Source organism: Lissotriton vulgaris, unplaced genomic scaffold, assembly GCF_964263255.1.
Source record: "Lissotriton vulgaris unplaced genomic scaffold, aLisVul1.2 SCAFFOLD_1178, whole genome shotgun sequence".
Lineage (NCBI taxonomy): Eukaryota > Metazoa > Chordata > Amphibia > Caudata > Salamandridae > Lissotriton > Lissotriton vulgaris.
Window position 1 is genome coordinate 210,736 of NW_028241612.1, and position 25,915 is coordinate 236,650.

The 25,915-nt window shown below is 49.5% G+C and overlaps 1 protein-coding gene across 1 annotated transcript in view; it reads left to right on the forward strand.

The window, feature by feature from the left end:
* The window catches only part of LOC147670603 (saoe class I histocompatibility antigen, A alpha chain-like), a 526,786-nt gene that overhangs the window by 123,433 nt on the left and 377,438 nt on the right, over positions 1-25,915 (forward strand). The window lies entirely within an intron of this gene.

Sequence of the window (25,915 nt, forward strand, 5' to 3'; positions counted from 1 at the left end):
CCTGCGAGGTCACGCCCTCTACCATTTACTACAAATGTGCCGCCCCCACCAGCGCAGCGGACGAGCGCAGCAGGAGCGCCGTTTGCGCGCCGAAGGCGCGCCTAAGGCAAGCCCGTCTGCGCACGACCGGGCCTAGGGCCAGAACCCCTGCCCGAATCTTTTTACCCAAATATAAGGTGTTCTCGTAGAGAACTACTGAGCCTCAGACCCCCCCCACCCTCCTGTGATTACACCCATGATCTCAATGGACCTTTCACTCGCTGCTCCTTATGCAAGCCAGTCCAGCTCACGCTCCCCACTAAACCTATCAAACCCGCCACCCTTAACCTTGCCTCTCTAAACTGTCGTTCACTTCCAAAACATGCGACACAGATTACCGACATCATAGAAGATCATGAAATTGATATATTCTTCCTCACGGAAACGTGGCTCGGCCCTCACTCGCAATCAGACATGGTATTAGCAACACCACAGGGCTACTGTATTCAATCCCTACCCCGCCCTCTAGGTAGAGGAGGCGGTGTAGCTATCATCCATCGAGAACACCTTCACTGCAAAACCCACGACGCACAGATTACCGACGCAGAAAGTCTGCATTTTACCGTTACACTCAATCCAACCACTTCTTTAACAGGACTCCTTGTTTACCGCCCCCCCGGCCTCCCAGGCCCCTTCACCTGCTCTCTTCTAGACCTAGTCACAACTCAGGCCCACTCCCTATCAAACTATATGATAGTTGGGGACCTGAACATCCACCTAGAAGATCCGGCCGACTCGGTAGCCAATGATCTGATTCAAGATCTAGCGGCTTTTGACATCCGCCTATTAAACTCCGGAGCCACCCACACCAAGGGCCACCTATTAGACCCTGTGTTTACCAGCTCGCCCTCGATGCTAGCGAAGAAGGCCCTTCCCCTCCCTTGGACAGACCACTTCCTTGTCCCCTTCCAATTACCTGGAACCTTCAGGAAAAACCGAATACCCCCCACCTTCAGTAAGGACAGGACCTGGTCCAGACTCCCCACGGATGAATGGGCTAAGACCCTTGAAAAAAACATCCCTGCTCACGCTGGAGATCCAACTACGGCAGACAGAAGATTCAGGGACTGGATTACCGCCTCCCTAGACCTAGTACTCCCACTCAGAAATAGGGAAGACAAAAACGGCAAACATGGCTCAGCACCATGGTATTCTGCAGATCTAAGAACACTTCGTAAAAACTGCAAAAAAGCCGAACGACTCTGGAGAAAAAATTGGCAACATGCCAACAAAGAAGCCTACCAGTCTACGGTCAAACTCTACAAAGAGGCCATTTAATCAGCCAAAGCTTCATACTACGATACGCGAATACAGGAAGCATCTAATTCAGCCCGAGAATCCTTTTTAATTGTTAAAGAGCTGATCAAGGTCCCCACCACTTCCCCCTCCAACACCCCCAAAGTCGACAGAAGTAATGAGCTAGCGAACTTCTTCAACGATAAAATCACCCGCATCCTGGCCTCCCTCCCACCCCCCAGCTCCCCCAGTCTCACGGAAAGCCGTACTCCCCTCGAACAGACTGAAAGCATCTGTCGCCCCACGCTTCAGACATTCCGACCTGTCACCCCCCTAGAGGTTGAGCGAACCCTAACAAAAATGAAAAGTGGATCACCCTTGGACCCAGCTCCTATCAGGTTCCTCAAGACCGTAGCCTCAGTAATTGTACCCACCATCACGGATCTCATCAACTGCTCGTTCGCCCACGGAACTGTTCCCGACAGCTGGAAGAGTGCTGTGGTCAAAGCACTCTTAAAAAAACCTCAGCTAGATCCATCGGACCTGTCCAACTACAGACCAATATCCCTACTCCCTGGCATCAGTAAAGTCACTGAGAAACTGGTAAACATCCAACTATCCCAGTTCCTTGAAACTAATAACCTGCTCCGACAATCCCAAACCGGATTTCGCCCGGGCCATGGAACGGACACCGCACTCCTCGCAGTCATTGAAGAGGCAAGGGGCATACTGGATTCAGGAGGATCAGTGGCAGTGATCCTCCTGGATCTAAGTGCAGCCTTTGACACGGTCAACCACTGTGTCCTTCTGCATAGACTGGCGAATGCAGGACTTACCGGGACAGCAATCAAATGGATCGAATCCTTTCTTACAGGACGCACTTTCCAAGTGTGGGATGATAACCATCACTCATCCACCCTCCCACTCACCAGCGGCGTCCCCCAGGGCTCTTCCCTGAGCCCGACGCTTTTTAATGTCTATATGGCCCCCCTCCAGGACGTGGTAACACCATTTAACATAAAAATGGTGAGTTACGCTGACGACACCCAACTAGTCGTCTCCTTGTCCCAGTTGATTGACCATCCTGAAAATCTGACTAACTGCCTCATAGGTATCCACAACTGGATGAATGACTCATCACTAAAATTGAATGGGACAAAGACAGAAGTAATGCTACTTGGCAAGCAATGGACATCTATCCCTCCTACACTATGGCCCAATGTGTTCGGAGAAATCCCCCCCCCCAAAACGCGAAATCAAGACACTCGGGGTGTGGCTTGAGCCACAGCTTACGATGAAAACCCAAGCAACTAAAACCTCGGGCACATGCTTTGGGCTCATGCGCACGACCCGTAAAATCCTGCCCTTACTCCCACCTATGTCCAGGAAGCTCCTCATCCAGGGACTAGTGCTGTCCCGCCTGGACTACAGCAACCTGGTCTACTTGGGAGCCCCCGAGTCTACTATCACGAAACTCCAGCGGACACAGAACGCGGCAGCACGCATGATTACTAACACTCCCTCCAGAACGTCCGCCAAGCCAGCCCTCAAAGCCCTGCACTGGCTCCCCGTGCGCCAAAGGGTGCACTTTAAAGCAATGTGTACAACACACAAGCTTTACAACGGATCTGGTCCAGCGATCCTCAATAAAATGATCACACCTTACACAGCAACCAGATCCCTACGATCTCAAAATGAGAATTTAGTCAGCACCCCCAGATTCAAAAGAACCCGCACAGGAGGTCGACAATTCTCCGTTCAAGCGGCTAAGGGCTGGAACGCACTCCCTCGCGCCCTCAGACTAGAATCCAACTACCTTGCTTTTCGCAAAAAACTAAAGACCCATCTGTTTCCTAAATAACACCCTTCGGTCGCTTCCCCCCTCTCTCCCCCTCACTAGGATTTCAAGTTACATAGCGCGGGGATGCCCTTGGGTCACCAGGCGCTTTAGAAATCGCTAAAATAAAATAAATAAAAATAAATATCTATCTATCTATATCTATCTATCTATATCTATCTATCTATCTATCTATCTATCTATCTATCTATCTATCTATCTATCTATCTATCTATCTATCTATCTATCTATCTATCTATCTATCTATCTATCTATATATATATATACGGTTTTAGGGGTGTTATAGTTAGCTGGACATTTCACTCATACAAAGCCATTGACATTCCTCCATTATAGTTAGTTGTACTAACTGTAACTCTCGTGCCAGCAATCCACTGGTGTTGATGTCACATATGTATGTAAAGAAACGCACCCAGGCAAACAATACTGTTTGCCTGGGTGCATTTCTTTACAAACATTATTTACCCTGACCCAGGAACCTTATCCGTATCAGGGGGTCCTTGTTTTTTTGCACGATGATGTCACATATTACATGATTCATGACATGGTTAGTGACATCACTGATGACATCTCAAATGACATCACTGATGACATCATCCAGTGAATGTAGTTTAGTTCCATATGCCAATTTGTATTATATATATATACCAATCTGCATTGAAGAATGAGTGGATGTATAAGTGTTTGGATGGAGGATTTAGTAGCAGTGTTATTAACTGTTTACTTGACTAATTTATAGTGTCTCGCTAAATAAATTGGGTAGTGAATAAATTGTGTGAATATCTATATTCAGTTCAGTTCAAAAGCTTTTATTCGGTTGGCAGAACACAACCATATAAGCAAACAAAAAAATATATCAACATCATCAATTCTGCCATATTAGATACATCAGAGCTCTTTAGCTATGGAATCATTAAAAAACACACCTTCATAACAGTCTCATGTTGGATTAATCTAAGCTACATTTTATGCAGTTTTTGCTGTTATTAACATACAAGTTTCAAAGTGACTAATGCTCAAATATATGGCTATGCAATCATTACAAACACACCTTCAATACCAATCTCTTGTTGGATTAATCTAAGCTACATTTTATGCTCTTATTAACATACAAGTTTCAAAGTGACTTGTGCTCAAATATATTCAATATGTGCAAATTCTGCAGTACAGTACCATACGCAATCTCAATTACAAAATGTGTAAATGTCGCAACTCCATGTCTGCAGCACTTAATTTGCTCTGATACCACTTAAGGTGTAACAATAGTCCAGAGGAACTGTGTAAAATTGGCTATAAAGTGCTAGCAGGCTAAATTACCGAATGTGCAAAATCGCGATTTAGCAGCTACAATACATAATTGGCAGTCATTACGTATTTTATATGGTAGATGGTACAAAAGGGACTGTGCAAACTTAGCAATAATATGTCATAAGCCAATAGTCATGTAAACTTTATATGAAAAAAAGGTGTCATGTACTTTAAAAATATTAGACAAACTTATTTTTTAGACCTAATAAAACAATCATCCTATGTAAAGCAAACCAGAAACTCATAAGGTGTTTCTACATTATAAAATTAAAGGGGAACTTCATGGTATTATCGATTTTCTGGCCGCTATGCACTTTAAAATATATGTTGCTACATTAAAGCAAATGTCTGGGCTTTCCAATAAACAAATTAATTTCATAGCATTTGTAGTGGATCGGATGTTATACTTTAAAAGGATAGGTTTCAGATAAAATTTTCTTAAAAAAATATAAAATGTACAAAATAGTAAAAAATGGCAGCTACTTTGTTTGGAATTATTTATTTTCTCTGTTGTTGTGTAAAGTGCTGCACCATTTAGTTACTAGCTATGTGAATGTGTAGATCAGTTATTGATTAGTTAACTGATTATTTGTATGGGAGAGTGAATGTGTGTATGGTTCAGTGGTGGTTGTGTGACTGCACAAAGATGTGTCAGTAGTTGATTCAGTAGGTATAGGACGTTAAGACTACATGTTATAATAATTGTTTGGGTGTATGAATATGTATATAGATGTGCTGATGAGCAAATATATCTCTCAATGGTACATGTCCAACAAACTAGAATAATAAAAGGCAGTGTATGTGACATTTTCTCTATATAAATAAGTATACATAAGAATCAGTGATTGCATGAGTGAATGTATGGATATTTATTTACTTGTAATAGTAATTTTATAACACACTTAGTATGAGTTACTATCTATATGAATAAAAGAAGTGGTGTTTGTATGAGTATGTAGCTGAGTAAATATAAGTATGATCCATTGTTTGCATAAGTGATTGGGATGACTGCATAAGTAAATAGAATGTGTGCTGGTGTGTAATGTCAATATAGGTGTATAAGTATATTTGATAGTGTTCAATTGATCATTGACAGCATGTATGAGTGAATCTATAGGTAATTTATTACACGTTTATGTAGATCTAGGAATGACTGAGTGGGTTTTTAGATACTTGTATTGGTGTGTCAATGGATTCAAATATGGTACTCTGTATTTTTCAGTGAGTGATGAAAGACTGTAGTAGTGTAAAATGAGGTGTATCTGATTGTCACGTGGATGATGTCATCAGTGATGTCATCAGTGATGTCATTTGAGATGTCATCAGGGATGTCACTGCCCATGTCATGAATGATGTAATATGTGACATCCTCACCAGTGGGTTGCGGGTGCGAGAGTTACAGTTAGTACAACTAACTATAACAGAGGAATTTCAATGGTTTTGTATGAGTGTAATGTCCAGCTAACTATAACACCCCTAAAACCTATGTTTTTTTCAGTGAATTTCTAAGGTTTTTTAAATGCTAATTTCTAATTATAACCAGCCTGAAACCTATGGTTTTTTCAGTGAATTTCAAAGGTTTTTCTTAAATGCTAATTCCTAACTATAACCTGCCTGAAACCTATGGTTTTTTCAGTGAATTTGGAAGTTTTTTTAATGACAATTCCTACTTATAAATAATGTTGACCACTTCCCTATATTTTCAATAAGTAACCAAATCTGCAATGCTACCTAAAACATCAGGCAATAGTTCCACTAACAAATTAACATCTACATTTAAGTACTGAAAGAAAGTTGAATATGTACTGCGTGAATTACATTCAACTCAGACCCATGTTTAAAGAGCAATATGTGATAGTGTTTCTCATTATACACTTCCCACACCCAACAAAATCACAATACCCAGCACCACGATCACCACAACCATACCCACGGACCCCTCCCCCCAACTACCTCAGAGGCAGCGCAAAACAGGACAACGGACCTTTCCAAAATAACATATCCAATCAACAGTACACTAGCTCAATCTACAAAGATGTGGCAACCAAGTATGTATAAGGGAAAGAACTCTAACATCAACAATAATGTACACAATGCTAAGACAATAATAATATGTATTTCCCTCACAGACCATTATACTTTCTCATTAGACATTGTTCATATACATTTCAATAGACATCAAGAATACAACAGTGACTACTCCAATCACCTCATTGTTATTCTATTTTATCAAGACATTTCTTTTTCTAAACACCAGACATACCACTAACTCAGTGCACCATAAATAATCACCACATGGCTTTATTAAGGCAAAATTCTGTAGTTAAAAAAAATGATCCCCAGTGTGGCCTATCCGGATCACGCATCATCGCAGGTTACGTATTTGCTCAGTCCAAAAGGTACTACTAACTCAGTGCACCATAATTAATCACCACATGGCCGTATTCAGGCAGAATTTAACTGATTCTTCATTCATTATGTCTAAAGTGCAGTACCAAATAAAGTAACCTCCCTCAAACCTACACAAAATCGCCACTTGCCCTTACTAAGCCAGAATTCACAAGACAAAAAACATTACTATCAGTACGCCCTGCCCAGTCCACACATTATTGCATGTTTTCAGAACCTTGTAATTTCAGGTACCACTAACTCCGTGGAAACCAAAATAAGTATAACACCGATCACACCGTACACAATATCACTTTAGTATGCTTCCTTTAATTTTTTTTATATCACTGATAGATTTAGTTGAATAATAAAATGCACGCTGCATACATGTTCGATCTTCCACTTCCACTACGATTGCTGATGATGCACTCTACCCTAAGATGTACACTGCGGACAGCAGGGTTTACAACTTCAATTCACCTTTGCATCTACACTATAGACAGTACAAAATTCAACCTTGATTTAGTTAATGCAGAGACAATTATACTGTATGTATTCAGATTTTGTTAAAAAAAAAAGGAAAAAAAAACATTGTTCTATAACTGTTCTGACTACTAGCTTCCATATACACTGTGCACAGCAGGGTTCACAACTTGAATTTACCTTTTCATCTACACTACAGACAGCGTTAAATTCAGCCTCGATTAATTTAAAGCAGAGAAAATTATTTATGGGGGAAATCAGTAGACCTACTTCACAGAGCAATTGATAACCATTGATGCTAGTTTTTTTTCCTCCCTTAAAGTTCATATAGTCCAGTATGCAACAGTGAATGGTTTGAGTGAAGCTCGCTCAGACCACGCATCATCGCAGGGTGAGCACACGATAAACACCACACGTGACACTAACTCAGTACACCGTAAATAATCGCTACGTGCCCTTGTAAAGGCAAAATTCAATAGTCAAAACACATTTTTACCAGTGCGGTCTGCCTGGACCACGCATCATCGCAGGCTCCACACAAACCGGCCCTACCTCAGTGCAGCACAACTCATGAACCCTTTACGATAGAATGTTCTGTATATTATTTCACATGCAATGTTCCTACTTTTGTACAACAGTAGTCATAAACCGTTATGATTAAATATCTGCATATGATATCATAATAACTATTCTACTTGTTACCAACAACAACATAATAAAATGGAGTCAAGCACACATGCCCGAAGCCACTTCAACTATTTACCTGTGTCTGTGTATTTATTGTTTGTAAAATGCTGCTCCTCCGCCCTACCACATTATATTGTGCTATAAATAGCGTATGCAACCAACTTACCTGTGACAGTCAGTGTGGGCTATTCCTCTTTTTTTTAAAAAAAAGTATATTTATATAGCGCAAAATCAACCCAAATCTATACCAGCTATTTACATGAGCACCATATTTACAATATATTTTCAGGCACGCGTACATTAGGTCATTACTCTAAAATAACAGGATGTGCACACAACTGCGAGACTCGAACACTGATTTCCAGCATCAAGTTGTACAGTGTATCTGAATGACCACATCTATACTAATATAATAAAGAGAGAGCCCAAACCTTTGAGGCGGGTAATCTCAGGAACCACAGCACCAATCACAACACCCAATACAGCGTTGGAAAGGGCAGTTGCAGCAGAAGGACATAGGCTATGCAGACGCCCACCATATACATTTAAAAGGTAAAAGAACCATGTCAGCAAAGTAGTCCCTTGTGGGTGTGTCTGCTTTGTGCTGTGGGCGTGTGCTGGGGGCGTGACAAACGCTGGGGGCGTGTGGTACGTTCTGCCCTTCATGCCATGTCTCATATCGTGTGCTGTGGACGTGTGCTGGGGGCGTGGGCATGTGCGGGGTGCGGGATTACGGAAAAAAAGCAAGAGTTGTGCACAATATTTCATCGTTTTTTCTTCCCAGGTTCTGTACATTCCAGCTCCGGGTGTCCACCCTGCTCCCTTTAAATACCCCTGCACCCCATAATCATAACCCACCCTTACTCCTTAAAATACCCCAACACCCTTAAACACTAACCCATCTTAACCCTATAAATATACCCTGTACCCCAAAACCCAAACCTATCCCTAAACCCTAAAAATACCCCTGTACCCCAAAACCCAAACCTAGTCCTGAACCTTATAAATACCCCTGTACCTCAAAACCCAAACCTACCCCCGAACCCTCAAAATACCCCTGTACCCCAAAACACAAACCTACCCCTGAACCCTAAAATACCCCTGTACCCCAAAACCCAAACCTAGCCCTGAACCCTAAAAATACCCCAAAACCCAAACCTATCCCTGAACCCTTAAAATACCCCTGTAGCCCAAAACCAAAAACCTACCCCTGAACCCTAAAAATACCCTGTACTCCAAAACCCAAATCTAGCCCTGAACCCTAAAAATACCTCTGTGCCCCAAAACCCATACCTATCCCTAAATGCTGTACCCCTGTATCTGAACCCTTAAAATACCCAAACACCCCAAAACATATACCTCAGTACCCCAAAACATATACCCTATACCCATACTTACCTTATCCATTAAAAAAACATGTTTTTACGATTCATGCATTTACAACGAATTTCGTTGTAAATGTATGCGTGGTAAAAGCATATAAAATGTAATGCCATGCGTTATAATGGCATTGCAGAGTTATGGTACTTTCGTAATGAAAGTATGAGGAGTGATAGTATGCGGAAAGAAAGTTGCAGAATAATGGGTGTTTACCCTCCTCCGGTAAGTACATTGGTGGCACGGCGGCCCACATCTCCAGCAACATACTCATATTTTTTCACCACCGATTTGAAAAATGCACAGGTCTCTCTCATTGATGGCCAGCACCGCCATACACTTTTAGACACACCTCCCGCCACAAGTGCTAGCATTGCGAACTTTAGAGCTAGGGAGCTACGTTCGAATCTCAGCTTCAGCTCAACATCCAGTGATTCCAGGCAAATTGCTTTGTCTCCCCGTGCCTACCACAAATTAATGTGTTCTTCTGTAATGTAAATTGTGCTCATGCCATGCTGTCGAGTTCGCTCTATATAATGTTGCAAGGAAAAATAAAGTAGGGAAACTCGAGTTCACACACTACTGAACGCGCACTCTTAAGTGCATTCGCAGTGCACTGTGAATCGGAGCGTTTCACAGGGCTTTCACAGATAAGAAATGCTATCAAAACGAAATCCTACAAAACAATATACTACTGGCCGGCAGCAATTCATACCCGGACAACGTCGGGACTGGCTGCTAGTACGCATCTAAATTGGCTGCCCTTCATGTGCCAAAAACAACAACTTAAACCTTTCACAGCCCTGTATTACTATAGCTATAACACTCCACTGAATGTACAATAAACATTCGTAATCGCAGAAATACGTCATGTCTACCATATTTTATGTATGCAACTATGAACGAATATAGAGTCAGTGATACTCTGTACCTGCCATGTTGGCCAAGTTGTGGAACTTTACAGATATAATGACACATTTGCTTTTAAGACTCGGGTGACGTCAGCACTACAAAACGGACACCCGAATCACTTGATTTCTCATATAGCTCACGACGGGACCATGCCCATGGCTCCGGAATCATGCTTCAGAGCCTCGCACAGCACTAATGTATGCCAGGCCAGTCCACTCCACTTGCGCTACCTGGAATACTCAAAAACAAAACATGGCCCAGATTTCCATTGTAGTGATTTCTTAGTTCCAGGTCTAGTTGTCAGAACGGCACACACACTCCCTCATGGCTGGTATACACCCACACTACACCCATCCAGCACATCCGTCACTACACACGTGCCCGTACCTATGAACAAGACGGGGCGCACGTGCTGTACATTATTTTAGAGTTTCTCCTATTGCAAGCGCTGTGATGGCCCATCCTGGTGGTTCGGACACCTCATGTAGGCCTGAACCACCGAACAGTGGGCCCAGTAGGACTGAGCGGGTGAAGAACCTGCGATGATGATGATGGGAGCACGAGTATGTCGGTAGCCATAGAGATATCATGACTCAGCACCTCAGCACCAGCTGACTGGATTCCTCGACGCAAACAACTCGCTCGACCCATCGCAGTCCAGATTTCGAGCCAACCACAGCACCAAGACCGCCCTCACCGCAGCCACCGATGACATCAGGACCCTGATGGACAACAGAGAGACAGCCGCTCTCATCCTCCTGGACCTCTCGGCAGCCTTTGATACCGACTGCCAATGCACCCTAATAACCCGCCTCTACAACACTGGGATCCAAGGAAAGGCCCTGGACTGGATCACATCGTTCCTCTCCGACAGAACCCAGAGAGTCCGCCTCCCTCCCTTCCGCTCCGAGGCCACCAAGATCATCTGCGCATACCCCAAGGCTCCTCACTCAGCTCCTCACTCAGCCCAACCCTCTTCAATATCTACATGAGCCCCCTCGCCACCATCGCACGCAAACACAACATCAACATCATCTCCTACTCTGACGACACCCAACTGATACTCTCCCTCACCAAAGACCCATTCACCGCCATAACCAAGTTCCAGGACGGAATTAAAGATGTCACAGAATGGATGAAGCACAGCCATCTGAAGCTCAAATCGGACAAGACGGAGGTCCTCATCCTCGGACAATCCCCATCTGTTTGGGACGACTCCTGGTGGCCCACGACGCTGGGCACCGCACCAACACCCACGCAATCTGGGATATATCCTGGACTCCTCCCTCACAATGACCAAGCAAGTAAACGCAGTCTCGTCCTCTTGTTTCAACACCCTGCGCATGCTCCGAAAGATCTTCCGGGGGATCCCCACCGAAACCAGAAAGACGGTCACCCAGGCCCTCGTCACCAGCCAACTGGACTACGGGAACGCCCTATATGCAGGAACCACAGCCAAACTGCAGAAACGCCATCAGCACATACAGAACGCCTCCGCACGACTCATCCTCGACATCCCTCGCCACAGCCACATATCCGCCCACCTGAGAAACCTGCACTGGCTCCCCGTCAGCAAGAGGATCACATTCAGGCTGCTCACCCACGCACACAAAGCGCTCCACAACATGGGCCTCGAATACCTCAACAACCGCCTCTTGTTCTACACCCCCACCTGCCAGCTCCGGTCCACCAGCCTCGCCCTCGCCACCGTCCCACGGATTCGCAGAACCACCACCGGAGGAAGATCGTTCTCCTACCTGGCAGCCAAGACATGGAACTCCCTCCCCACACACCTACGACTGACCCAGGACCATCTCACCTTCAGGAAACACCTCAAGACCTGGCTATTCAAGCAATAGCGGCACCCCCCCCCCTCCCTACAGCACCTTGAGACCCTCACGGGTTAGTAGCGCGCTCTACAAATGTATTGATTGATTGATTGATTGATTCTTAGTGGCAGATCGGGACTACATGATGTAGAAGGTGTCGTGTCCATGAAAAGGTGAGCAGTGAGGACTTGGTGGGCATCGGGGGTAGTCGAAGGGCTGTCGCAGACTGGATACAAAATAGCGACGCAGGGATTTAGACTAACGCAGTCCTATATAGTGTATCAAATTGCATGCATATATTTTTTCCCAATAGCAGGAACATTTTTAGAATCGGTCAAACGTTCGGAATATAAACTATACAAATAGTTGCTTTTAAATGTGAGAGGGAACGTGTGTGAAAGGGCGATGTTATTCAACTCCACATTAAGATAGTAACAATGTGTCAATTTGGTGAAGATGATGGCGTTACCTAAGATTACCTTTTTATTTGACGCGCTCCCTCTTATGTTTGAGAAGGAGGGTTTTTCGAGACTACAGAGTGAGATTGGGTCTTTCATTTGGGCATCTAAGGGATCGCGCCTATCTTAGAAAAAAATCAGGAGAAGACTTTTGACAGGTGGTTTGGCTGCACCAGATTTCCAGATATATTCATGGGCTTTCTTGCTCAAAAATTGCAGAATGCTTTTGGGCATGCCAGGAAGTTCAGTTATTGGTGAACTACTGTCTGCAATGCTGAGAGTTGAGAACATTAAGCAGAACTGATTTATGTATAAATTTTCCGACCCAAAGTACTTTAAAAAAGTACGATTAAAAGTGCTGAAAGATATGGCGATGATCTGGTATAGAATTAGGAGGGCCACAAGAATACCATATTTTAGTGCAAGAGCACCGATTTGGGAATCACCAGGTGCCCCGTGTTGGGCGGAGGATGCTCTGGCAAGAACACTAAAAGTAGAGGGACCTCAGAGATGGGGGATTTGTTTTTAGATCGTAGTTTATTGACGTGGAGTTATTGTGAACAAGAGTGGGGGCATAAATTTTCGAAGTTTAAATATCTCCAGATACAAAACTGGGCTGCTGGGAAAGAACATTTAATAGGGATATATAATGAATTTGAAGAGAAGCTGGCGTTGGAGGCTCCGATCAAAAAAGAAGTGGCGGCGTGGTACTGGGCAATAGTTGAAATGGAGGATGAACCGTTTATATTGCCGGAAAGCCTGTGGGGAGAGTGCTTGCCGAAGATCGCTACAGAAGACCAATGGCAAGTAACTATGTTGATGCGCTAAAAGGTGGTAAAACCTGCGAATTTAAGAAGGAACCACTTGTTCACTCTCCACAGGGCGTATTGGTCCCCAAAGAAGCTGGCGGAATTCAAAGATGGTGGAACTGTGAGATGCCCTAAATGCAGCAGCCCAAACGAAGATGATATGCACATGTTTGTCACATGCCCAGCGATAAAGGTTTTCTGGAGTGATGTGAGTAAATGCCTGTCAGCTGCACTGGCCCAATATATTGAGGTAAGCCCTGAACTTGTTGTCACGGGTAGAGCAGATCTACAAGGTACGGGCTTGGACGATAAAGCAAAGTTGGTGTTCTATGCTATGTTGTTGGCCCAGAGGGAAATTTGCAAGTTGTGGGTTTCTGCTGATCCTCCGTCAGACTTGTCTTGGATAAGAGCCATGATGGCTGTAGCAAAGCTGAACATGGTCGGCCAGCATAGGAAGAGATACAGATTTTGGACTCCGTTCTTAAATTGTTATGGGTGAAGGATAAGAGGGAAACTGGTGAAGGAAAGGGTGGAAGTAAGTCCTATGATTAAGCCTCTCCGAAATCTCGGTGGAAATATGCTTCATGGAAGGCCGGTTAAGGGAGTGCACTCCCTCCCAAGAGAGCAAAATTTCTATCATGTGAGATGAAATCACCCTAGGGTGCTATCGTAAGAAAAAGGGGTGAGGAGGGGCAAATGAGGAAAAAAAAACTAAAAAAAAATTAAGATAGTAACAATTACCAATCATAACATCTTTCTTTTACTATCTTTTAGATGTTGAGCTTCAGGGTGCATTATGTGCCGGCACATGGTGAAAAACACCCCGGTGACAGAAAGGTGAGCGGCGAATATTCTTTGCCGACACTCTCTCACTTCCTCTCTCCTTTGATAAAAAAATTACACACAATGTTAACTTCCTTTTTATCTTACTGGTTGTGTTTCACAAATTGGCGTCTCCCCAACACCTCTAAAGCTCAACGTTCAAGGATTCTGTGATGATACATGGCCATCGTAACAACTTCTGAGAAGGCTGCTTCGACACGTAGTGCACCCTCTTTGAATCAGGCCAATGGCACAAGGTGAGCAAAGAAGCTTGTTTCCGAAACAACGACAAGTCCTCTGTGAAAGGAGAGAGTCGGTAGTGTGCAGAGGCTTCACTGCGTAGGAATGTACAATTACCTACGGGCAGTGAGAATAGATAGGTTTCAACAGTTTGAAGGGCAGATGTACAAGCCCCTTGCACCACTTTTGTGTCACTTTTAACATGGGAAAAGTGGTGCAAGGAGCTTCTAAATCTGCCTCTGACTTCCCAAGAAAAACACTCACCTCTGGACTCTGCGAGTCAATGGGGTGCAACAGTCTAGATACCCAATAATGAGAACTCACAGATATGCAGTGGTGTTAGACGGGGACCTGGAGGGTCGGCCGAGTACAGGGGGAGAGGCCTCCGGTGAGGACCGTCTCCGGCGATCGTACAGACAGGTAACTTCCCCCCCACAAATGGACACCACACAAGGATAAGATCTACACACTTTATATAGGATTCTTGAGGCAAGGTTATCAACGATACAGTGGGGGCAGGACACGAGGATCCTCCCAATTCTAATCTCTGTAGGGAAAGGGGTAGCGGGACAGTCTTGGGTACCAGTCCGGTACCAGGGCGGCCAGAAGGTGCTCACAATCCTCGAGCTCGGAGGTCTGAAAGGTCGGGCTGCGGCAGCGCCAGCAGGCTAGGATGAAAGGTCTCGGCAAGGAGGGCCGCGGCAGCGCCAGCAGGCTAGGACGATGGTTCTCGGTACGACGGGCCGCGGCAGCGCCAGCAGGCTATGATGATGACTTCTTTGCAGAGGGGCCGCGGCAGCGCCAGCAGGCAAGAGCGATGGTTCACAAGGATGGGCCGCGGCAGCGCCAGCAGGTCCAGACGAAGATGCACGTTGTAGAGGGCCGCGGCAGCGCCAGCAGGCTTCAGAGGTGGTTCACAAGGCAGGGCTGCGGCAGCGCCAGCAGTCCGTCAGGGATGAGTTCTTCAAGGTGTCTCTCGACTCCAGGATACAACTACCCTCCTGCTCTGGAGCTGCCCCAGTTATAGGTCTGGTCTCCTTTGATGTCCGGACCCTCGCGCTTGGAGGTCGGGAGGTCCGGGATGAGGGAGTCCAGACACCCAGCAGGGGGGTGGAGCCAGCGCCCGGGGAGGCCGGGGGCGATCGGCACCTGGCAGGGGAGAGCCATCGACACTCCTTTCTCCCATTGACCTGCCAAGTGGTCTCTTCGCCTCCTGGGTGGATGGTGGTGCCTCGATGTCGGGGCCAGGCAGGCCCAGGGTTGGGGTCGAGCTGAGGCCACGCGGCCTCGTGGTGCAGTGTCCAAGATGGCGGCTGGGCCGGGGCAATGGTGCTGACGGAGGCCCAGGTCAGCCGATGCTGAGGTGTTCGGGAGCAAGTGTCCCGTTGGGGCGGATTGCGGGTTGCCTCGGTGGGTTGCAGGAGTGGTTCTTTCTGGGGACACCGGGGGAGCCGGCGTCCGAGTCTTCTCATGCGGGGAGGGAGCGGGCCTTTCATGAGGCCTGTCCAACAAGTGGGAATGCATGGGATATAGTACTTTGGAAAAAAACACAGCACAGACACCGCCTAACAGTGGAACTTGTTGTAATATAGTATCCTGAGTGTACAAAAAAATAAACCAAAAATATACGTGTGCATTTGTATGTACTATGATATTACTAACTCTATATACTATCTTTCAGATCACTAAACTGGAGGCTGCACTATGAAGCAGCACGTTCTTGGACACACAACAGAGGCAAAAGGTGAGCGATGAGTATTTTCTCCAGTATTAACTGCTCCATCTATAACTTTCTCTCTCTCACACTTTTAATGTTGTTTTTTCTCTCTTTCTCTCACTCACTTTCTCTCATATCGTTTCTCTTTCTCTTTTAGTATTAAATCTTTTTATTGGGCAGAAAATAATCACACTGCACCTCACAAAAAGCATCAGCGCCGACGCCGAGGGGAGGCAGTCTAGGCCGGAGGCATTTCTTACGCCCAACATGGTGATACCAGACATTCTTAGTTAACACAGCAAGCCGCCTACAACCCATCCGGGCCGGCCACGTTAAAAGAGGTGCTCAAGAGGTGCAAGCGGAGCTAATAAGAATGCAAAAAGGAACAGGAGTCTTCAACATGAAACAAAACTATCCCCGGACCCCCCCCACTCCCACACCACCCTCTCCTTGTCCAATAGTCAAGCACAGGATGACACACCAGCGATGCCTTATCTACGAGCCAATCGGGGCCACACTAGCCGGGCCCTTGCGTTTGTGTGTGCGTGCCTTAGGCTCCGGTAGTGGGGTATCCGCGAGGCGTAGCAGCCGCAGATACCAGGGGCAACTCACCTCCCGGAATTCCCCGGTCAACAGGGAGAGGAAGGGTTGCCATAAAGCTGCAAAGTCTGACCCCCTCCCCGCGGCGGTCAGTGAGAGCTTCTCCATGCCCAGGATCGCCCATAGCCTGTGTAGCCAGCCCAGCTGCAGTGGAGCCTGGGCCGCCCTCCAATGAGCCACAATGTTCTGTACCGCCGCCCCCAATGCCAGTGCGATCAGTCTTCCCCTCCAGGATTTCATGGGGTACATAAGGGGGTTAGGCAGGCCTAGGATGATGTAGGCTGGGAAACGGGGCAGCTGTGTATCCAGGTGGGAGTCAATTAAGTCCAGAATGGGGGTCCAGTATGGACAGAGCTTGTCGCAGCCCCACAGCAAATGCTCCAGAGTCCCCAGTTCCCCACATCCCCGCCAGCAGCGATCGCTCACCCGGGGGTCCCACTGGTGCAGCCTCTCGGGGGTATGATACCAATATGTGGCAATTTTGGTCATCGTCTCAGTGAGACCGGCGTCGTGGGCTGAGTGTCTGGCCCTGTAGTAGACACCCTCCCATTCCTTCAGTGTGAGTTGGCGCCCCAAGTCCCTTTCCCACCTGACTCTACCCGCGTTGTATGTGTATGTGTTGGTGAGGAGCAACTGTTGGTAGAGATCCGAGATTAATTTCTTGTCTTATGTGCGGGTCAACAGCCACTTCTCATAGTGTGTGAGATGTCGTTGGGTGCCTGGCAAGATGGAAGGGTGAAGGACCCAGTGCTGTACCTGCAGGTATCGCAGGCGGTCCGCCTCGGCGACACCATAGTCCTGCTTCACCTGGTGGAACGGTAGTATACCCTTGAGGTCAAACATGTGGCCCACATCCCTGCAGGGGGTCGCCCGCCAGCCGCAAATGCCCTTGCGTTCAGTCCCGGTGTGAAGTCTGGGTTATCGAAAATCGGTGTCATCGGCGATGGAAAGGAAGTCAACCCTTTTGTCACGGCCACTCTGTCCCAGATTCCAAGGACAGTGCTCGTGATGTCCGAGGCGTACAAGTTGGGAGGTCTGTGGCGCCGTGGGAGGAATGGGACTCCCTGCAGAGGGCGACCGGCCACTGCTTGGTCCTGAAAGAGCCAGTGCTTGCCCGACTCTAGTTGATGCCACTCCACCAGCGTGCGCAGTTGTGCCGCCTGAAAGTATAGCGCGAGGTCGGGTATCCCCACTCCCCCGTGCTCCGGCGGCAGGGTCACAATAGTATGTTTGAAATGCGGGCGTCGACCATTCCAGATAAACCGTGATAAGTCCGACTGGGTGTTCTTTAGCCACTCGTGCGGTGGCCGCAGGGGGAGTGTCTGGAACAGGTACAAAATCTGCGGGAGCAGTGTCATCTTAACCGCCGTGATCCGGCCGAGCCATGACAGCGTGAGCGGCTTCCAACGCCGCAATTGAGCACGGACCTTCTTCGTCAGGGTCGCGTAGTTGGCCTCCGCGGTGGCCCGCACCGTCGGTGCCAAGTGGACCCCTAAATAAGAGACAGAGGTAGTTGACCACTGTACCTTAAACTCCGCTTTGACCTCTGCCAGGATGTCGGGGGATAGCGAGATATTCAGGGCCTCTGATTTCGCCTCATTGATTTTAAAGCCCGAGGCCTGCGCCAAGGCGTGGAGTTCCACAAAGAGCGCTCGCATAGATTGCATCGGGTCAGTGAGGGACAGCAGTACGTCATCCGCATATAAACTAATTTTGTGAGTGTCACCACCAAAGCGGATACCAGAGATGCGGTTGTGTTGACGCACTCTTCACCTGTTCAAGATAAGGCCAATGCACCCTGTCGAACGCCTTTTCTGCGTCGATGGTGAGGAGCATGCAACCCGGTCTCGTACGCAAGCCGGCCTCGATGAGGTGGAGGACTCACCGGGTACTGTCGCTAGTCTGCCTTTGGGGGATGAAGCCTGACTGGTCAGGGTCGACCAGTTGCTGCATGTACGGCGCCAGGCGACTCGCGAGGATGCCGGTGTAAAGTTTCAGATCCACGTTCAGCAAGGAAATGGGCCGGTAAGAGCCACAGTCTGCCGGGTCACGGCCGGCCTTAGGGATCACCGACATGGCCGCCTCGAGCAGGTCAGGGGGAATGGCACCGGGTCGATCAAAGGTGTTAAACAGGTCGCGCAGAATGGGGGCGACCTGTGGGCAGAATGTTTTATAGAAGGCCGCTGTGTAGCCATCCGGCCCCGGTGATTTCCCCACTGTAAGGCGAGATATTGCTGATATGACCTCTTCCAGGCCAATGGGCCGGTCTAGGAAGTCCGCCTGCGCTTGGGTGAGGGTGGGGAGCAACGCGCCGTGCAGGTAGTCTAGGCCCGCCTTCGGATCAAGGTAATCCGCGTCGTAGAGACCGGCGTAGAATTTGCCGAAAGCCGCCGCTATAGCTGCGTCTTCCGTGACCTGCGTCCCGAGCGTGGAGTTGAGGGCGCGTACGTGGCGTCTCTGCTCCTGCGCCCGCAGTCTGCTCGCTAAGAGCTTCCCGCAGCGGTCACCTCCGGTGTAATACACGTGCTTGAGACGGATGGCGGCGTATTCGGCCACATCCTGGTCCAGCGCTGTGAGCATCTTTCGCTCCGTGCACAACTGGCGCCACGCCCTCACGGCCCCAGTGCGCTGGTGCATCTGCTCCAATTCAGCCACTCGCTGAGTGAGTTCAGCCCTCTTCAGCGCCCTGTCCTTGTTATCGGCGGCGGCGATGGAGATGATCTCGCCCCGCAGGACTGCTTTGAGCGCCGCCCACTGAGTGGCCTTGGTCGTGTCGTCGTTGGCATTGTGGGCCAAGAATTGCGCGAGTGCGGTCTTGAGCCTGTCCTGTGTGGCGGGATTTAGCTAGAGCCCATCTCGAAGCCGCCAGTGACGCTGTGGTGCCGGCGTAGGCGCTATCCGGAAGGTCGCTACCACCGGCGAGTGGTCGGACAGTGAGGCCGGGAGTATCTCTACGTCCTCAGCTTGCGCCGTCAGCTGTGAAGAACACAAGAAATAGTCCAGTCGCGCAAAGGTCTTGTGGGCCGCCGAGTAGTAGGTGTAAGCCGCCATGTGTGGGTAGAAGTGTCGCCATAAGTCAATGATGGCCAGGTCAGAGAGGTGTGCGTGTCCCGTCGCTGAGAGCGCCCCCACTTGTCCAAACCTCTGGCCTGTGCGGTCTGCTGTGTTGTGGAACACCAGGTTTAGGTCCCCCCCAAGTAGTAAGTGTGGGTGTGTAGTGGCCGTGGCAGCCTCCAATGCTGTGAGAAGGAACCTTTCCTGACCTTCGTTCGGTGCGTAAACCGAGCCCACTAATAATGTCTGACCCGCTACCTGAAAGCTGTGGAGGAGGAGCCGCCCTTTGATCTCGGCCTCTTTCTGCATGACCCGCCTCTGGAAAGACCTGGCAACCAGTATAGCTACCCCAGCAGCCTTCTTCTGGGTGGAGGAGAAGAACTGCCACGGGAAGGAGCGTGACTTCAGCCTGTGGTGGTCCTTGGACACCAGGTGTGTCTCCTGTAGGAGGCAGATGTCGGCTTTCGAGTGGTCTAGGAAGGACAAGACTGCCCTGTGTTTGACTGGGCTGTTGAGGCCCCGCACATTAAGGGAAAGTATTCGCAATGGGCGTGTCATGGTGGGCGTAGTGAGTGGGAAGCTGTGGCCGGCGTTTGCGGTGTGGCAGCATGGTGTGGGGCAGCCCCTCGTTCAATGCACATCCAGCTCGTGGCCCCCATTAAAGAGCCCAAAGTCCCTGGACAAGGAGAGCGCCCTCCCTCCCCCCAACAAACTCCCTTCCAACCCCATCAAGCACAACACCCCTTCCCACCCCACCCCCCCACCCCTCTCCCCAACTGTGAAAGAAACTCGGTCCAACATAGTCCCAAGTCCAGTTAATAAGCCACTGGACCTGTGGTAAAGTGAGTCCGTAGAATGGAGGCAGTGGTGATAGTGCGAGCGGGTCAGCCCACCCCCGTCCACCACTGTAGGTGAAGAGTTAGTGTCTCCATCAGGGAAGGCCGGGAAGCACTCAGCCACCGCCCCCGCCGCCGGCCCAATCAGGCCCGGCCCTACCTTGCTCTTCAGGGCCAGCGCGCCGTCCTCTCAGCGGTCAGCCATTGTCCGATTGCACCAGGCCCTGCGCCACGGTCTCCACCGCGGCCCACTGTCCCTCCTCTATCTCTGTAGCTGCGGGGTGTCTCGGCCTGCGTAGGCGCCGCTGTTGTTGCCATCGCCCTGGGGTTTCCAAGGCCCAGCAGGCGGCAGGCGGCCCTGAGGGAACGTGGCTGGTGGAGTATATTGCCAAGCCAAAACACCAGAGGAAAGGGATGACCCCAGCTGTAAGAGATATTGCGCTTTCTCAGTTTTGCCGTAACTGGTCGAAAGATGCGCCGCTTCTCCAGGGTGATAGCGGCCAAATCTTGGAACAAAGTCGGTGAGTGGTCACCATAGGTGATCGGCGCCAAGTGGCGCGCCTTGGCAAGGATCTCCTCTTTCGTCCTGAAGTCTTGCACACAGACCAGAATGTCCGCCGGGTGGGCTGCATTGGCTCTAGGTGGGCCCGTCCGGTGGGCTCTGTCCAAGCGCAAGGGGGTGTCCGCCGGCCGGCCCAGAACGTGGTTGAAGAGACCCTGCATGAACTTAAAAAGATCCTCCGTGTCTGGTGACAGTCTCACTCCCCTGATCCTGATGTTATGCCGCCGGGAGCGGTTCTCCAGGTCTTCGGCATGTGTCTGGAGATCCACCTGCTGATCATGTATGCGGGCTAGCTCCTGCCGTAGGGCCTCCATTTCGGTATCCCGTGCGTCGCATTTTGTCTCCAGGTCCGCTACTCTCTCCCCAATGGCGTCAGTGTCACGGCGGACCTCTTTAATTTCCTCCTGGAGCTCCTTATTTAAGGCGTGGATGTCCTCCCTCAGATCGGTGAACAGGGACTCCAGGAAAGACCGTGTGACGGGGCCCTCGGGGTCCGGTCGTCCAGAAGGCGGCGTGGCCACTGCTTTCTTCTCCGTGTCCCCCGGTGGCTGGACGTCGTGGGGTCAGTCCGTTTCCCCATTGCGTTAGGGGTGAAGAGGTCCTTTATGGTGCGGTCCTTCCGGAGCCTCCCGCCGGACATGCCCCTCCCGGAGCCCCTCCGGCGCGCCGGCCGACCGCTACCAATGTCAGCTGCTTGCGGGCCTCTGGGCCCTCAGGGTGTACCACCCCACAAGGTCAGGGGAGCGAGCCGTCCGGTGCCCCCTGCGCTGTGCGAGGGTGTGGTGCGTGGGCGAGTTCCAGACTTAAGGCGGCAAACTGTTCCCAGGGGATTCGGCGGTCACCGGTGAAACTATCAGAGCGGGAGGCCACGCCGGTCCGGGACCACGCGGCCGCGTCCCTCTGTGTCCCCCAGCCAGCAGTCGTCACTCAAACCGTTGCTTCGCCGCTGCCCTGATGTCGCGGCAGCACTCGGTGGACGCAATGTGATGGGGCAAAGCCGCTGGAGCCAGTAATGGGGGGGAGGGCGTAGGGCTAGTCCCGGGCAGGGCGTGTTGTGGTCCAAAATGGCGCCCTTGGCCTTCAGGGCTGCGCGGAGGTGCGGCAGGCCCGCAGAAGCCCCGTCCAGTGATCGCAAGGGGCCTCGCGCACCGCAGCGCGGGTCGGGCCTGCCGGCGTTGCAGCTGCCGGCGCTGGGTGCACCGGAGGCGGCGCCCGCCAACGAATCAGTCAAAGCAGGAGGCCTCGCCAGGCCCACACCACGCGGGAGCGTCTCTACGTGTCCCCCAGTCCACAGTCGCCACTCAAGCCGACGGGCCGCCACCGCCCCCCGCCGGGTTCACAGTCTCGATATCGTGGCAGCGTGCAGGGGGCTCTGTGTGGCAGGGGCAGTGCTGCAGGTGGGAGCCAGCGATGAGGGAAGGACACGAGACTAGGCCCAATCAAGGCACGTTGCATCCCAGAGCGGCGCCTGCCGACAGTCCCACCGCGCCTCCAGTGCTCGCAGCGGGGGCCGCCAACCCCCAGCTCGTGAGGGGGTCTGTGTGAACACCGCCGTCCCCCGCTCCACAGAGGCAGGGCGCTGGGGGGGGCCGCCCGTCCACCCCCGCTCCTCACCTCCGCTCTCAGGGCGCCCGCCGGGCTCCTCCACACGCCCCCCCAGCAGGCGCCGGTGCTGTCCGCGGCTACCAGAGCCGAGCCGCCGGGGCGGCGAGATGATGCAGCAAGCCCGCAGAAGCCCCCGACCTGGGATCACGGGGGGCCTCGAGCTCCGCAGCAAGCGGGTCGGGCCTGCCGTCGCTGCAGCTGCCTGGTCCAGGTGCACCTGAGGCGGCGTCCGGGCTCTGCCCACCACGGCCTCGCTTTCGCTGCACCGCTCTCCTCAGGCCGCCGCGGCCGCCACAACTCCGGGGAGGGTCAGCGGGGATCACGCGCCGGGAACCGGCAATGCCGCTCCTCCGTACTTCACCACAGGAGTGCCGGCGTCGGGCCCGCTTGGGAAGAGCTCGGGCCGGGACGAATGCTGAAAATATGCTGGTAAACGGCGGCCGGCGGCGGGAGCTCGACAAAGCACGTCCGCTCACACCGCCATCTTGGCCACGCCCCCCCTTCTCTTTCTCTTTTAAAGTTATGGACGCTGCAGTCCACTCTGACGTGTAGAACCAAAGCTGAGTTCAAGTTGTGAACTCTGTTGGTCACAGTGTTTACACAAGGTAAGCAGAGCGGCCTAGATATACAATTCCTCCGATTAAATGCATTAGAATTAAAAGAGCTTATTTACAAGCCCCTTGACCACTTTTGCGTCACTTTCAACATGAGAAAAGTAACACAAAAGTGGCGCAAGAGTATTGTAAATAAGCCCTAAAGAATATTGTCCTGCAAAATGACTTGATCTCTCACCTAATTCTGTCTCATCTCTGAATCATTTTAAAGACCTGTTGATCTGTAATGTAAATCTGATGCAGTAGGCACTTACTTACAGACACTGCTTGAACGCGGGCCTATAAGACAAGCAAAATGTATCAGGCACACTGCACACGTAAAAATAAGGAAATATCGTCAAGTGTTAACTTGACTTGTAATGTTTGACCTCATTTAGTCACATTGATCTAATTTTAAACACACATTTTCTTTTTTGTTTTGCAGATTACCTGCTGTACTTCTATTGGAGTCCATACCACATTTTATTTATTATATTGTTTTGTTAAAGGTACGTTTCTAGTTATTTATTGTATTGTTATCTTTAAGTTATCTTTCCAGTTATTTATTGTTGTTTTAATAAAAGTTAATGAAAAAAGTATATACCTCTTTTTTTTGGGGGGGGGGGGTCCCCAATAGAAATGATATTTATAATTTGAAGTATAATTCTGAGGCTAACTATTTACCAGATCTTTACCAGAGTCTATAGCTACGACTAATGGTTCTTATGGAAAAGTTTTAAAACTACAGCACAGTAACTTTTTCCATTAGCAACATAGTGTGGTGAACTTCTAACCTCTGTGCTCATGTTAGAGTTCCATGAACTGTTACTATGGTAACAGGCAGAAAGCCGTTTGGGGGTAGGGTTGAAAGGTACCCGCTGTACAAAAACCGTTATATTTATCCTGGATCCTTTACATGACATAAAGGAAAGCAAAGTAAAACAAAACACTGTGTACCAGATTTACAACACCCTATCACCACTTTCGCGTCCAAGGCCCCCCCAACAAAATTAGAAGTGTGTGGGCCTCAACGACGCCCCTCAAGCCCCTGGAACCACCACCCCCGGGGATTTTTGTGTTGTGGGAGGCAGGCTTCGTGGCCCTCTGCTTGGTGCCCTCGAGGGCCCTGGGGACCGCTACGCCCAGGGACGGTTCCTACAGTGTCCCGGGGTGCCTTCCCCCCGGGACACTGCTGTTTGCTATGAGAGGGCGAGAGACTCGCGCCTTCGGCCCTCCCATAGCAGACTTAGTTTGCATTTTGAAAGACAGAGCAGTAAAATCTGTTCTCACTTTTAAAATCCAAAGAAGATTGCATTTCCACATGCAAGTTCGCATCTCCTCTTGCAGAAAAGCAATTCCGGCTCCCGAAGTTCGCGGGAAGACGGCAGGACCATCGGGGCATTGTGGCTCCCTCACGGTGACCAACTTTTTTTTATAAGAAACGGGGGATACAATCCCCAAGAATATTGGAAAGTACTGTTAGGGGCTATTTTTTAACAGAAAAAGTAAAAGTTGCGCACCCAGGGCAGCGTTCGGTGCGGCCCCCTGGTGTGCACACGCTGGATGCACAACTCATAATCTGTAGGCAGCGCAACTCCAGCGCCTTTGCTGCACAACTTCTACACGCTGGGGAGCCGGCATTACTTTTCCTTATCAGGAGATACTAACATGCAGCTCTCCAGGTGGAAAAGCAATCTGATTTAGATTTTGAAAGAGAGAACAGATTTCCTTGCTATGGGAGGGCGGGGTGGGCACCCCTGGACACTGCAAAAGCCAGCCCTCCCACAATACATAAAGCCCCAGGGAGTGGTGATCCCCAGGGCTTTGGAGACCTTATAGCCCCCCAGCCATGATTTTTTTGTAGCCCCGGGGGATAACAGGGTCCTCAAGTATTCCAGGAGGAGGGCCACATAGTCCCCCTCCCACAATACATAAAGCCCCAAGGGGTGATGGTCCCCACGGATTTGAGGACCTTCGACCCCCTCCCGCCACCATTTTTTTCTTTTTAGCCCCGGGGGGGTGACGATCCCATAGGCTGGTGGGTCCCTCCGGCCCCCACATAAAATTTAATAATTTTGCCCCCGGTATTTAACCCCCAGGAGACGAATTATTAAAAAAACCTCTGTTTTATTTTATTTATTTTACAGCATAGTCCACGCACCTTACACACACCTGCCGGGTTTAAAAAAAACAAAAATGTGGGCCCTGGAGGTCCTTCTGTCACCCCCTTAGCAGGTCTAGAATGTAAAATTATTTCTACCCTGCCCCCTTTCTCCGCTTTGTACACATATTCTACTGACTTCCTAAGCCGCGCTTCTACTGACGCACAAAATGGCTGCCAACAGTTCCTGGTTTCGAATGTTTACAACCAATTGAAAGCCAATAAGCATTCCGCGCGTAATCGGGACGGTGCGCTTATGGTACGATGACAATCCTCGCATCCTCCGCGGATCCACCACGCCCATAGATATATAAAGTACTTTAACTGTACTTTTCTCAGGA